This window comes from Rhinatrema bivittatum, chromosome 6 (assembly GCF_901001135.1).
Source record: "Rhinatrema bivittatum chromosome 6, aRhiBiv1.1, whole genome shotgun sequence".
NCBI lineage: Eukaryota > Metazoa > Chordata > Amphibia > Gymnophiona > Rhinatrematidae > Rhinatrema > Rhinatrema bivittatum.
In genome coordinates, this window is record NC_042620.1 from 343544575 (window position 1) to 343557232 (window position 12658).

General features: G+C 43.8%; 1 protein-coding gene across 1 annotated transcript in view; it reads left to right on the forward strand.

Moving 5' to 3' along the window:
- Positions 1 to 291: 291 nt before the first annotated feature.
- Positions 292 to 12658, forward strand: part of LOC115093320 — a 211272-nt gene continuing 198905 nt past the window's right edge. The window contains exon 1 of the mRNA XM_029604958.1: positions 292 to 401. The gene's annotated coding sequence lies outside the window, so the exon portion shown is untranslated. The remainder of the gene's footprint in view (positions 402 to 12658) is intronic.

Consider the following 12658-nt stretch of genomic DNA (forward strand, 5'->3'; position numbering starts at 1 on the left):
CATTCTTGACTTTGATTATAGGCAACCAGTCATACAGTGGGAATACAGTTGCATATCAATATTTTAGGGTGTTATTCCTTTAATCTATTTAGGAAAGTAAAACATATCATTTCAGTGCAGTGTATCTCTCAGCTTGTGGGTGCACCTCTGAGTTTTTCATAATTTAGCTCTGGGTTTTGAAGCCTCTCTCAGGATAATGATGTCACAATACTGCTATTCAGTGATGCTGGGCTGAGGCTCATAGTGCCCAGCACACAATAAAAGAGTTCAGTTTGAAAATATGAATAAAGACTGTTGGTTCACAGCTAGGTTTCTACTACTCTTCTTCCTTGCAATACATGTTTGCCAAGCAACAATTAGAGAACCTGGAAATACTGGATCTCCTGCTACAGTTCCTGAAGGTACCATATTTGATAACAAATCCTTTAGCACAATGCTGATGTTTACAAAAGCTTACTGAAATTTAAAAAAAAAACCAAGTGTATCCACTGTTATCTTTAGTAATCAGTTTGGAAAGCAAGACATTAATGAGCTGCCACTGGAGGAGGAGACATTCTTTCCCCATCCACTAATTCGGAAGTTTTCTTAGTAGAAAACTGATCAGCTGATAACAAATACCCAGGATCTGCTCTTTCCCTTTCCTTTGGGACACAGCCTTCTTGCAGTAGTGCCCTTGACTGTTAGCATGCTGCTCAATCTCCTAGGCTTCAGTTTGCATATCCATGCTGATGTACCATGGTTGTAAACAAATGTTGCACGCTACAGTCCAAAAGTTTTTCTTTTCATTTCTGTGAACTCTTCCCATCCAATTGCTTTCATGTCATGTCTCTATCCAAAAGAACCTTGGGAGTTCCTTGTATTAAAAAAAAAAAAAAAAAGCTTTTGGGTTTCTCTGAGCTATTAGCCAGGCCTTCCAAGCAGTCAGGCCGATCTAATAACGCGGCAGTGCGCCCGCTTTCCTAACGTGCGTCCAGCCACCTCGGCACGCCATTGAATATTCAAATGAGGGGCCACTCTGCCAAGGAGGCGCTAGGGACAAATATGCGCCCCCAGCGCCTCATTAGCAGCGGACACCCAGGAGAGGTCAGCTGTCAGTGGGTTAGGAAATGGACGCTTGATTTTACGAGCTCATTAATTGAGCGTCCCTTTTCCTAACCTGACCGCCGGCACACTTTTTAAAAACATTTTCTTTTTTTTACTTTCTGTCCTTTTTATTCCTCCGACAATATTGCCACGATATTAAGTTAGAGGAAGTACAGAAAAGCAGAATATTCTGCTTTTCTGTACACTTTTTTGGGCTGCTCAGAAATTAACGTCTGCTCTGGGCAAGGCGTTAATTTCTGAGGGTAAAAATGTGCAGGTCGGGCACACTTTTTTTTTTTTTTTTGGATTGAGGGAGAATAGCTAATAGCCTCCTCAGCATGCATTTGCATGTGATGAGCACTATTAGTTTCGTGGGGGGTTGGATGTGCGTTTTGGGACGCACTAATCCCCTTACGGAATAAGGGGTGGTGGACGTGTGTCCAAAACCCATGTCCAACCGCAGGTTAAACAGTGCGCTCGGCTGAGCGCACTGTATTGGATCTGCCTGGGTGTAAACATGTAGGTGTAGGCGTATGGCCACCAGATGGCACAGCAATAATGGGAAATTGTGAGACCTAGTCTGAACCATGGGACTTATGTTGTAACATAGGGACGGTAACTTTCAAAGTGGCGTATGGTGCACATGTTCACGCGTTCATCATTTATGTGCATAAATGCAGGCATGTGCACGTTTGCACAATTTTAAGTGGATGTGTATCTGTTCACGCAAATGCCGCTTCTACCACGAAATGGGGGAGATTTTAAAAGGCATATGGGCCAATGCCATAACCCATTTTCCCAGTTCGTTCCCAGTTCTCCCAGTTAAGAGATAGAACTTCTAAACCCTTCTCGTTTAATCGCCTCCCTTCCCCCCTGTTAGCTCTGACCTTTAAAACCCCGCTGATCTGCCTAGAATTTTTTTGTTTTACAACTTGCATGTCATCCATAGCAGATTTAAAGTTACGTGGCAGGGGACCCCAGCATGCGCCATTGGGTGCAAGTATTTATGCACAAATTTTAGGTTACAATCCTGGACTAGCCCATGCCCTGCCCTCGCCCCTCCCCTTTAAAAAAAAAAAAACAACTTTTCATTTGTGTGCGCAGTGGTAGGTACACGCATATCCAGCTGGCCTTCAAAATCTGCTCGGCCTGCACCAGCCTGATGTATTCACACATGCCCTAAGTGATGTGTGCGTCAGGCTTTTAAAATTCACCTTCAAGATTTTTTAGCAGATTGAGATCACTTGAAATGTAAAAGGTTCACTTGAAATGTACAAGGGGACTTCTGCAGAACAGGAAGATTATCAAAAGGTTAAGGGGTGTGAAGGCTATTAAGAGGCTTGACAATGTGGTCTATGCCCACCAAGGGGGTGTTACTCTAAGGGAATATAAAAAGTGCTTTCCGTGAGGCTTGTGTAACACTGGAGATTGGGAGAGATTAAGAAAGCTGGAGAATTAGAGTGTCTTCCTCTCCCTGGTTTGGAGTCCTGAGGTGTTTTCACAAGTTCTAGAGGAGTATGGAGATGTGGAAGGAGTCATGGAAGAAGTAGTGGAGTTTGGAAAGGGAAGAAGTGAAGTTGGCGACACAGGACCAGATACTGGGTTGGAGGCTGCAGGATCTACGGGAAAGGTTGCCTGTTTGAGTTTCAGCACAGAAAGAAGAAGCTACTATGGGACGGAAGTGTTTTGTCTGGAGCCCCTATGAGTAGCTGGTATTTTGTCTGGAGTCTGACAGCTGTAGTTAGCTAAGTTTTGGTTTCGGAGAGACTTTATGTTAATCCTGAATCCACAGAAAGTCTGGAGAAAGAAGATGAGAAATTTGTGAGTGAAGAAAGGCCACTGGGAGTTGGGACTTCTGAAAATTGGGACTGTCATTCTAGAAGGGAAGGGGGTACCCAGCTAAGCTCCTCTGAGAACTGTGAATTTCGGAGCTTGGATTGTTTTTTTCTGATTTGTCCTACTTTGCTATATTACCCATTGGGGTTTTGTGAGTGGGGAAGCCTTTTGAAATATTTTGCGACTGAACTGAGAGCTGTGATTTGTTTTGTATTTTTTGCTACCCAGTTATTTTACAGTATCTATTTTGGAGCACTACCTTTAGTGTGGACAATGTGTTTTTTCAAGGTTTCCATGGCCCAGTCTGGCCTTCCAGCTGAGCATGCCCCCAGCCCACAATTGAGAGTGTTCCCCTCCCTAGCAGGAAAGAGAAATAAATTACATGGGGGAAAGATAATGCCTAGGAATAAGACTAAAAGAGAAGACAACACAGAGCCATGGAAGAGTTATGTTGGTATTTTGAAGACTTGCTAAAAACTCCTACTTTAAGCAATAGCAATGTGCATTCATTTAAAACAAACATGTAAAATGCAATGAATGAGGTCATTTTTGGTTTGTTCTGAATGCAACAAACTAAAAATAGCTTCCTACAAAAATGCATGAAACATTTCAAGCATTTTCATATGTGTGCATTTAGAAAAACAAAACAAGCCTCTGGTGGAACTAGGCCTCAGTCTGGTTCCATCACCAAGGCCTAGGATAATCCTGGTACAATGGCCTGGCCTGGCCTGGAGGATTTTCCAGTTGCAGAAGCTTAGGGCCTGCACTCGGGTCCAGCCAGGAGACTTGTTACTGTTGCCGAGGCCTAGGCCTGGCACAGCCCAGCTCAAGACCTGGTTTCAACTCCAAGATTTAAGTCTAGGGCCAGTGCCGAGGCCCTGCCCAAGGCCATATCTGTTCAATAAGGCCTAGGACTGGGCCCAGCCTAAGGTCTGGTACCATTGCCAAGGCTCAACCAGAGTCCAGGTCCCATCAAGACAACCTAGGCATAGGCCCAGTGCTGGAGACTGATCCAAAGCCTGGTCCCAGCATCAAGGCCTAGGCCTGGTGACGGGATTATTCCAAGGCCTGAATCCATTGCTAAGATGCAGGCACATGGCTGGAGCCTAGTACAAGGCCCAGTCGCATTGCTGAGGCAAAAGCCGAGTCCCAGAGCCTGGCCTTGGAGGCCTGGTCCCATCTCTAAGGTTTAGGCCTAGTACCAGAGGCCCTGTCCCAACACTGAGGCCTATGCTCAGTGGAATATCTCTTCCCAATGCCTGTTCCCATAGCCAAGGCCTAGAGCTAAGCCTGGTGCCATGGCCCTGTACAACCCTAGTCGCATCACCAAGACCCATCTTGGAGACCTGGTCTGAGGCCTGGTCCTGTCACAAAGATTTAGCCCTAGGCCTGGGACCTGGCCCAAGGCTTGATTCTGTTGCTGAGGCCTAGGTCCAATGACAGGGCTGTGCCTGAGTTCTGGTGCCATCAGTATGCCGGTACCTGAAGGCCTAGGACCAAGCCTTTTGACATCTTCTTTCTTTGTTGATTTTCTTAAAATGATACCATCCCCTTGAAGGAAGTACTGTAGTGACTTCACTGCTGTGCCTTCCTCTGAAGCAGATGGCACCATTTTGATGTATGGATGTACATTTCAACAGCCATATATATCAAAATGGCAACATCCATACCAGAGGAAGGCGCCATAGTGACATTACTCTGGTGTATCCTTCATGTAGACAACAACATTTAAGAAAGAAGAAGTCAGGGGACCTGGTCCTAAACCTCCAGGCAGGGTCCCGGTGCCAAGCCTATGCTAAGCCTTGTTGATGGGAACAGGTCTCAGACCAGGCTCCAGCATCAGGCTAAGGCCTTGGTGATGGGACCAGGCCTTGGACTGGGTACCAGCACCAAGAATGGGCCTCAATGATAGGACTCTTCCTTGTAGTAGACATCTTCTTTCAACAAAGAAAGAAGATGTCATCCTATCCAAAGTAGATTACGCAAATGCCATCCTACTAGGCCTTTCCAAAAATGCCACAACCCCCCTGCAGCTCCTACTAAATGCAGCTGCGCGCATACTAACAGGCACACGCAGAAACGAACACATCACGCCCACTCTCAAACAACTACACTGGCTCCCCATATCCTCAAGAATCATCTTTAAGACTCTAACTCTCATACATAAAGCCATCCACAATCCAAACAAGCTTTGGTTCTCTGACACCCTCCACCTTCGTACTACCTCAAGACCTACCAGAACACCATACCTTGCAACAATACCCACTCCGCCACCTAAACTATCCCACCTCGCATCCACTAAACAACGCTCCATCTCCTTAGCTGGTCCCAAGCTGTGGAACTCAATGCCCACCAGTCTACGCCTCGAGATCTGTCCAAAGAAATTCAGACAGAAACTTAAAACATGGCTTTTCACGCATGCCTATGCCTAATCCGCCCTCCCAGTTCCATTCCCTCCCTCTACCCCACTCCTTATCCACCCCACCCACCCATATCCACTTCTCCTCTTCTACACCCTCCCCCCCTCCCTGTCCCCACCCCCCCCACCTCCCCTTCCCCACCCCCCTACCTCCCTTCTCTCTCTAACCTAGCCCCCCCTCCTCCCCTCCTCCCCCCAGCCTTTCTCCACCACCCCCTCACCTTGTTAATTGAATGTACATAATAGAATATATAGAATGTACATAAAGCCTGCATCCTGTAAATAAACCACCTTCTTTCCCTCCTCCTTTCCTGCATACACTTAAAGTTCCAAGTTACCTCCTTCTCCCCCCCAGTTATAATATCAGTTACAATGCAAAGCCCAGTTGGCTGAATTTTCTGTTATCTGGAAACCGATGTGATGCCTCGTGTGAATGTCGGTATAGAAAAATGTTAAATAAATAAAAAATTAATAAATAGTAGGCCCCACTTGCCAGGTCTTGGGCTAGACTTCGGGTTGACCTATACGTAGGCCTTGGCAATGGGACCTCGCATCAGGTTGGGCCTTGGTGCCAGGACCAGGCTTCTATGTCAAGGCCAGGCTTTGATGCCATGCTTGGCATTGGCTCAAGCTTGGGCCCAGGCTTCCGGTTGGGTCCTGGCACCGGAACCAGTCTTCAGATCTCAGCACTGGGACCAGGCCTACGGTCAGGAACACATCTCTGGCTTGGCTCCAGCACCAGGACCAGGACCAGGCCTCAGCCCAGCACCAGAACCAGGACTCGAGCCAGACCCCATGAGCTAAGCATAGGCCCCAACTCAGGTACCAGGCATCAGACTGAACCTAGAGCTCAGGTCGAGCCTTAAGGTAGAGTCGCCACCCCTCCCCCCCCCCCCCCCCCACCTTTTTTTTTTTTTTTTGCAGTTTGGATTATTTTTTCTGGTGGTTTTTTTTTTTTTTTTGGGGGGGGGGGTTGGGGAGGGGGTAGTGTAGAAAATAAATTAAACCAAAAAAGAAAATTAAACAAACTGAATCTGGATGAAGAAAAGCCCAAAAGGAAAATAGAAGCATGACAAAAATGTAGAACCTTGACATCCATGTTAAGCAAACTCTTATATGAAACAAGAGTTATTACATTCTTACATTCTCTCTCTTTTCTTACCTCATTCTACTGCACAAGGCTGTCCTATTTCATATTTTTGGCTTTTCTCAAGCAGATGACACCCAATTTGTTCTTTTCTTCCCTATATCCAGCTGCTTTCTAAAATTCCACAAATGATTTCCTCTAACATGACATCTCTGAAGTTTCTCTTTTACTCTCTTCTGCTTTTTTCTTCTTGTACAAACGTCAGAGAGGTTCAGAGATCTGAGAATTTGAAGCTTTTTTCCACTGTGGAACTTTTCTGCAGAGCAACATTTTTCTCCTTTAGGGGATAACCTTCAAAAGAAGTAAATGCACAAACCCTTATTTCTACATGTAAATCACCTTTTGAAAGTCAACCTGTGGTTGTGTAGAGAAAAGAATGCGTAAAGCATGGAGTTTGCATGTACTTTCCCCCACACTCACAGTAGGTGTTCCAGGAAGGCGGAGTTGAGTAGAGGGAAAGCATTTAGATGAGCACTATTGATTTTCAAAAGTAAATGCTTAAATGTGCACACAGAAAACTACACCTGTTTGGGAGCAAATATAATTTCCTGCAGATATATCCACACACCTGCTGGCACAATCCGGGCATTTTCATAGTGGACAGATGTGAGTAAGTCTGGTATGAAAGTTCTGGCTGAAGACTGTAGGTACTTTGTATCTGCAGATTTAGCCCTGCATGGGCTGCTGAAAATTCCCCTCCCTACACCTTGCTCCACAGAAAGAAAATTCTACTTTAAATGAGGATTGCAAATGTTTCCATGTCATAATTGTAACTCTTGGCTCCTTGTTACACAAACAAGCTGATGCATTATAGTGCACTTGGCCGAACACACGACTTTGCAGGCGCTCGAACGCGTGTTTTGGACGCGCGTCCAAAACCCCTCATGCAATAAGGGGATTAGCACATCCAAAACGCATGTCCAAACCAGCACGAAGCTAATAGCGCTCATCACAAGTAAATTCATGTTGATGAGGCTATTAGCTATTACCCCGAGCAGGTGTTAATTCTTGAGAAGCCCTAAAGTTTACAGAAAAGCAGAAAATACTGCTTTTCTGTAGTTCCACTGGATTAATATTGTGGTGAGATTAAGTCGGAGGAACTGAAAAAAAAGTAAAGCCAGTGGTCAGGTTAGGAAAACAGACACTCGTTAATTGAGTGTCTGTTTTCCTAACATGTGGCTGTGCACAGATTAGGAAAAAGGATGCTCGTAAAATTGAGCATCCGTTTTCCTAACCCGCTGACGGCCACTTCTCCTGGGTGCCTGATGCCGAGGAGGCTCTAGGGTTGCAAAATGTTCCCTAGTGCCTCCTTTTTACCACAGCAGCCCATTTATATATGAAATCGGGCGCCCAGGAGCGGTGAACCGGCTTGCGTTGAGAGCAGGCGCTCCATCATGAGCAACTGTTTAATGCGCACCGATATTGCATCGGCTTGAAAAGAATAACCAGGGTCATCCACAAAGCCAAATATTTAATAAAAGCAAGAAGACATAAAGATAAAACATTCAAAAAATGATGAAGATATCAGAACGTTGCAAAGAAGACCCGAAAATGGCAACATTTGCAATTATACTGCCCCAGACGTTTTTCAGTGGCAGTGCTGCTTCAGAAGCAGGCTTTTCCTTATTCAGTTCATAATTCACATCAAATCCACTTTAAAAGAGTAACAATGTGCCGTGAAGAAGAAAGATCCTGAAAGAGTATTTTTTTTTCTGACTCTAGTAAATAAATAATTTAAAAACAAACAAATGAACTATTTATTAGATATCTCCTTTAAGGTATTAGTGCAGCTTTCTTCCTTTTCTGCCATGAAAGAACACATCACAAAGCCTAGTATTTAATTGCTTTTAGAGAAGTAACTTTATAACTGTGTAGATTGGGGTAAAGTCTGCGCATGCCTTTTTTGCACAGGTTGTACCCCAAACTTTCTAAGCAAACGTGTTCTCAAAAGTTTGCTTTGAAAATTTGTGCCCGAATACGCTCACAGACCCACCCGCAAAAAAGTTACATATACCCTGTCGTGGGTGTAACGTGAACTTATGTGTATCCTTTTTAAATCAAAAAGTAGTAACTTAAGCTCGGACCGTGCCTCCAAAATTTCCCCCTTCCTGGAGCACCTCAAAGTAAATGCACACGTGAAACTGGGTTATGTGAGTAGTTTTATGTGAATGGAGCCCCGTCTATTGCAGTACAGCCAGTCAGGTGAATACAACTGAGTTGTATATGCAGAAATGGCTTTGAAAACTCAGCCCATAATGCCATATAGAGTTCACATACAAAAAAAACTGATTAAATCATGTAACTCTGCATAGGATTAAGTACACAAATGTCAGAAGATTTAAAATGACTATTTTCACATTATGTTGAAATAGAATGGATAGATGAGAAAAGTAATGCATACCTTGGTGAGAGCGGACAGAAGAAAAAGGATGATATATTAGGAGAAACCACAAGATGGCAGTCAAGATCACATATGGGTAGCATAATATGCCAGGCAATATTTCATGATTTTGTTACTCATCTAGACATAGCTAGTACACGAATGTTATTTTCGTTGTATTAACTAGGATTTCCTTGAGCGTAACTCCATGTATAGATATTATCCTCATCCAGAACTTCTCTACAGAAATGACAAGGAGGATATTCTGCCTCTCTGCACTCTGCCTGCTAACAGAAGGGGCCAATCCACTTGAACTGCCTGCTTCCACTTTGCTGGCCCTTTCCCTCAGCACCTGAAATGCCCTCGTGACCGCGGCAGGTTTCCAGTCTTTCCTCTCATTACACTCTGCCTGCTGACAGAAGGGTCCGTTCTGGGGTTTATTAGGGGTGTGCATTTGGATTGACCGCATTAGTAAAACGCAACTCATATTTTTTTTTTACTTAAAAAATTGATTCGACATAAACGATCGGATTTCCCACATATCGAACATAGATATGTTCGATATGTGGGAAATCGCGATTGTTGAGCCAAAATAAAAATATAAACCCCCTCACCCTCCTTAATCCCCCCCCCCCGACTTACCACAACTCCCTGGTGATGGAGCGAGGAGTGAGGACGCCATTTCTGCAATCCTTGGCGAGAAGCATGTGACGTCGGCGGCACGTCGAGTGACGCGGCGTCACGTGATTCCCGGCTCGTTCGCGCCGGACGGCTCGTTCGGCCCAAAAAGAACTTTTGGCCAGCTTGGGGGGGCCTCCTGACCCCCCCAAGCTGGCCAAAAGTTCTTTTTGGGCCGAACGAGCCGTCCGGCGCGAACTTGCCGGGAATCACGTGACGCCGCGTCTGAGTGACGCGGCGCCACGTGATTCCCGGCTCGTTCGCGCCGGACGGCTTGTTCGGCCCAAAAAGAACTTTTGGCCAGCTTGGGGGGGTCAGGAGGCCCCCCCAAGCTGGCCAAAAGTTCTTTTTGGGCCGAACGAGCCGTCCGGCGCGAACGAGCCGGGAATCACGTGACGCCGCGTCACTCGACGTGCCGCCGACGTCACATGCTTCTCGCCAAGGATTGCAGAAATGACGTCCTCACTCCTCGCTCGATCACCAGGGAGTTGTGGTAAGTCTGGGGGGGGGATTAAGGAGGGTGAGGGGGTTTAAATTTTTTTTTTGCACATATGTACATATACCCAACTCATTGGATTTTTTTTTATGTCCATATTGGCCGCAAGTGGGACCCCCTTTCGGACATAAAAAATATGAACATAAAATTTTGCTCTGCACATCCCTAGGGTTTATGTGCAAACTTGAAATACCTGTTTCCAGTTTTCTGGCCCTTTCCCCCCAACACCTGAAAAGGCAGCCCGACTTGCTGAAGGTGCCCACGCCACAGATGTGCTGAAAAAGGAGCCTGCTAAATTTGTGCTCTGCTTAGTGCGCTTTACTGTGTTTTGCTGCTCCTGGTGCTGGCTGGTTGTGATCTGGTGAAACCTTTGTGGGGCTGCATTGCTAACTGCACACAATACTTTATTGGCATTGGGGGCTGGGCAGCTCTAGCCCTCAGGGGCTGCCCCCCACCTGCTTCTAGCAGATCTTCCTTGGGGCCAGCTCCTTATTTATTCTCTAGCCATTATTTCTCTGTTTACTACTGTTGTATTTGTGTCTAGGCTAGATTTTATTTGGATCTTATCCTACTTGCTTTATTTCTGTTTCTCTTTTCTTTCTTTTGATCTCAGATCCCCGGAGGAATATCATTCCTTCCCTGATGACAATGTTTAGGTACGGCACGTCTGTGGCACCGTGTGCAGTCAGTGGCTGGCCAGAGAACAGACTCAGGCTGAACCTGGAACTGTTTTCTCATAAGCTTTTTATTAATCACAGAAAAAAAAAAAATTAACAAAACCATCCCTGCTTAACTCATCAGTTCTCAAACAAAAGACAGCACTATTGGCTTTTCCCTAGGCTCCTCCTTTTCCCTGGGGTCCAGTGTTCTCCCTGGGGCTAAGGAGAATGCCCTTCCGAGTGGCTTAAGGTAGATCATGCTAAATTCCTGGTTCTGGGCTTTTAAGGAGGATCTAACATAATATCACATATTATATTATATATTATATTATATATTACATATTATATCATATATTATATCATATACATATCTAACATAATATCACCTATTATATTATATATTATATTATATATTACATATTATATCATATATTATATCATATACATATCTAACATAATATCATATCATATATTATATATTATATTATATATTACATATTATATCATATATTATATCATATACATATCTAACATAATATCACATATTATATTATATATTATATTATATATTACATATTATATCATATATTATATCATATACATATCTAACATAATATCACATATTATATTATATATTATATTATATATTACATATTATATCATATATTATATCATATACATATCTAACATAATATCACATATTATATTATATATTATATTATATATTACATATTATATCATATATTATATCATATACATATCTAACATAATATCATATCATATATTATATATTATATTATATATTACATATTATATCATATATTATATCATATACATATCTAACATAATAACACATATAATACCAACATATCACAACGTCCCATCACTAAGTAGGTTCTATGTCTAGTAAAAGGCCTAGAGTGTTACTCAATCCAACATGAAATAAAATATCATGCACAGATGAGCAAATATGTTCCCTGCAGCTTAAATTTGCTTATATCAATGCCCGATCCATAAAAGTAAAACATCCACTTATTTTTAGAATTGATTACCAGCTATATTTTTTGGCTATTGGTGAATCTTGGCACTCTGATGCCAATGCAATAATCCTAAATCAGCAGTGTGCTCTAGGATATATACATGGGTACCAACCTAGGATAGGAAAAAAGGGTAATGGTATGATCTTAATTTATAGACAGAATTTGCTATTATTGCAGCTCCCTTACTTATGGGCCGATACAGTAAAAGTCACGGGAGAGCGGGCGAGCGCCCGCTCTCCTATGTGCGCGATTTAGTATCGGCCCGCATGCAAATGAGGGCCCGCGATAAAAAGAGGCGCTAGGGACACTAGCGCATCCCTAGCGCCTCTTTTTTGACAGGAGCGGCGGCTGTCAGCGAGTTTGACAGCTGATGCTCAATTTTGCCTGTGTCGGTTCTCAAACCCGCAGACAGCCATGGGTTCGGAAACCGGACGCCGGCAAAATTGAGCATCTGGTTTTCAACCCGCGAGCCGCGGGCCAATTTTAAATTTTTTATTTTTTTATTTTTAATTATTTTTAACTTTCAGGGACCTCCGATTTAATATCGCCATGATATTAAGTCGGAGGGTTTACAGAAAAGCAGTTTTTACTGCTTTTCTGTGCACTTTCCCAGTGCTGGCAGAAATTAACGCCTACCTTTGGGTAGGCGCTAATTTCTGAAAGTAAAATGTGCGTCTTGGCTGCACATTTTACTTACTGAATCGCGCAGGAATAAATAATAGGGCCATCAACATGCATTTGCATGTTGCGGGTGCTATTAATTTCGGGGGGTTGGACGTGCGTTTTCGATGCGCTATTACCCCTTACTGAATAAGGGGTAAAGCTAGCGCATCCAAACGCGGGTTAACAGTGCGCTCCGCTGGAGCGCACTGTACTGTATCAGGCTCTTAATGCTTAATGATAGGGATGGCCATTCAGGC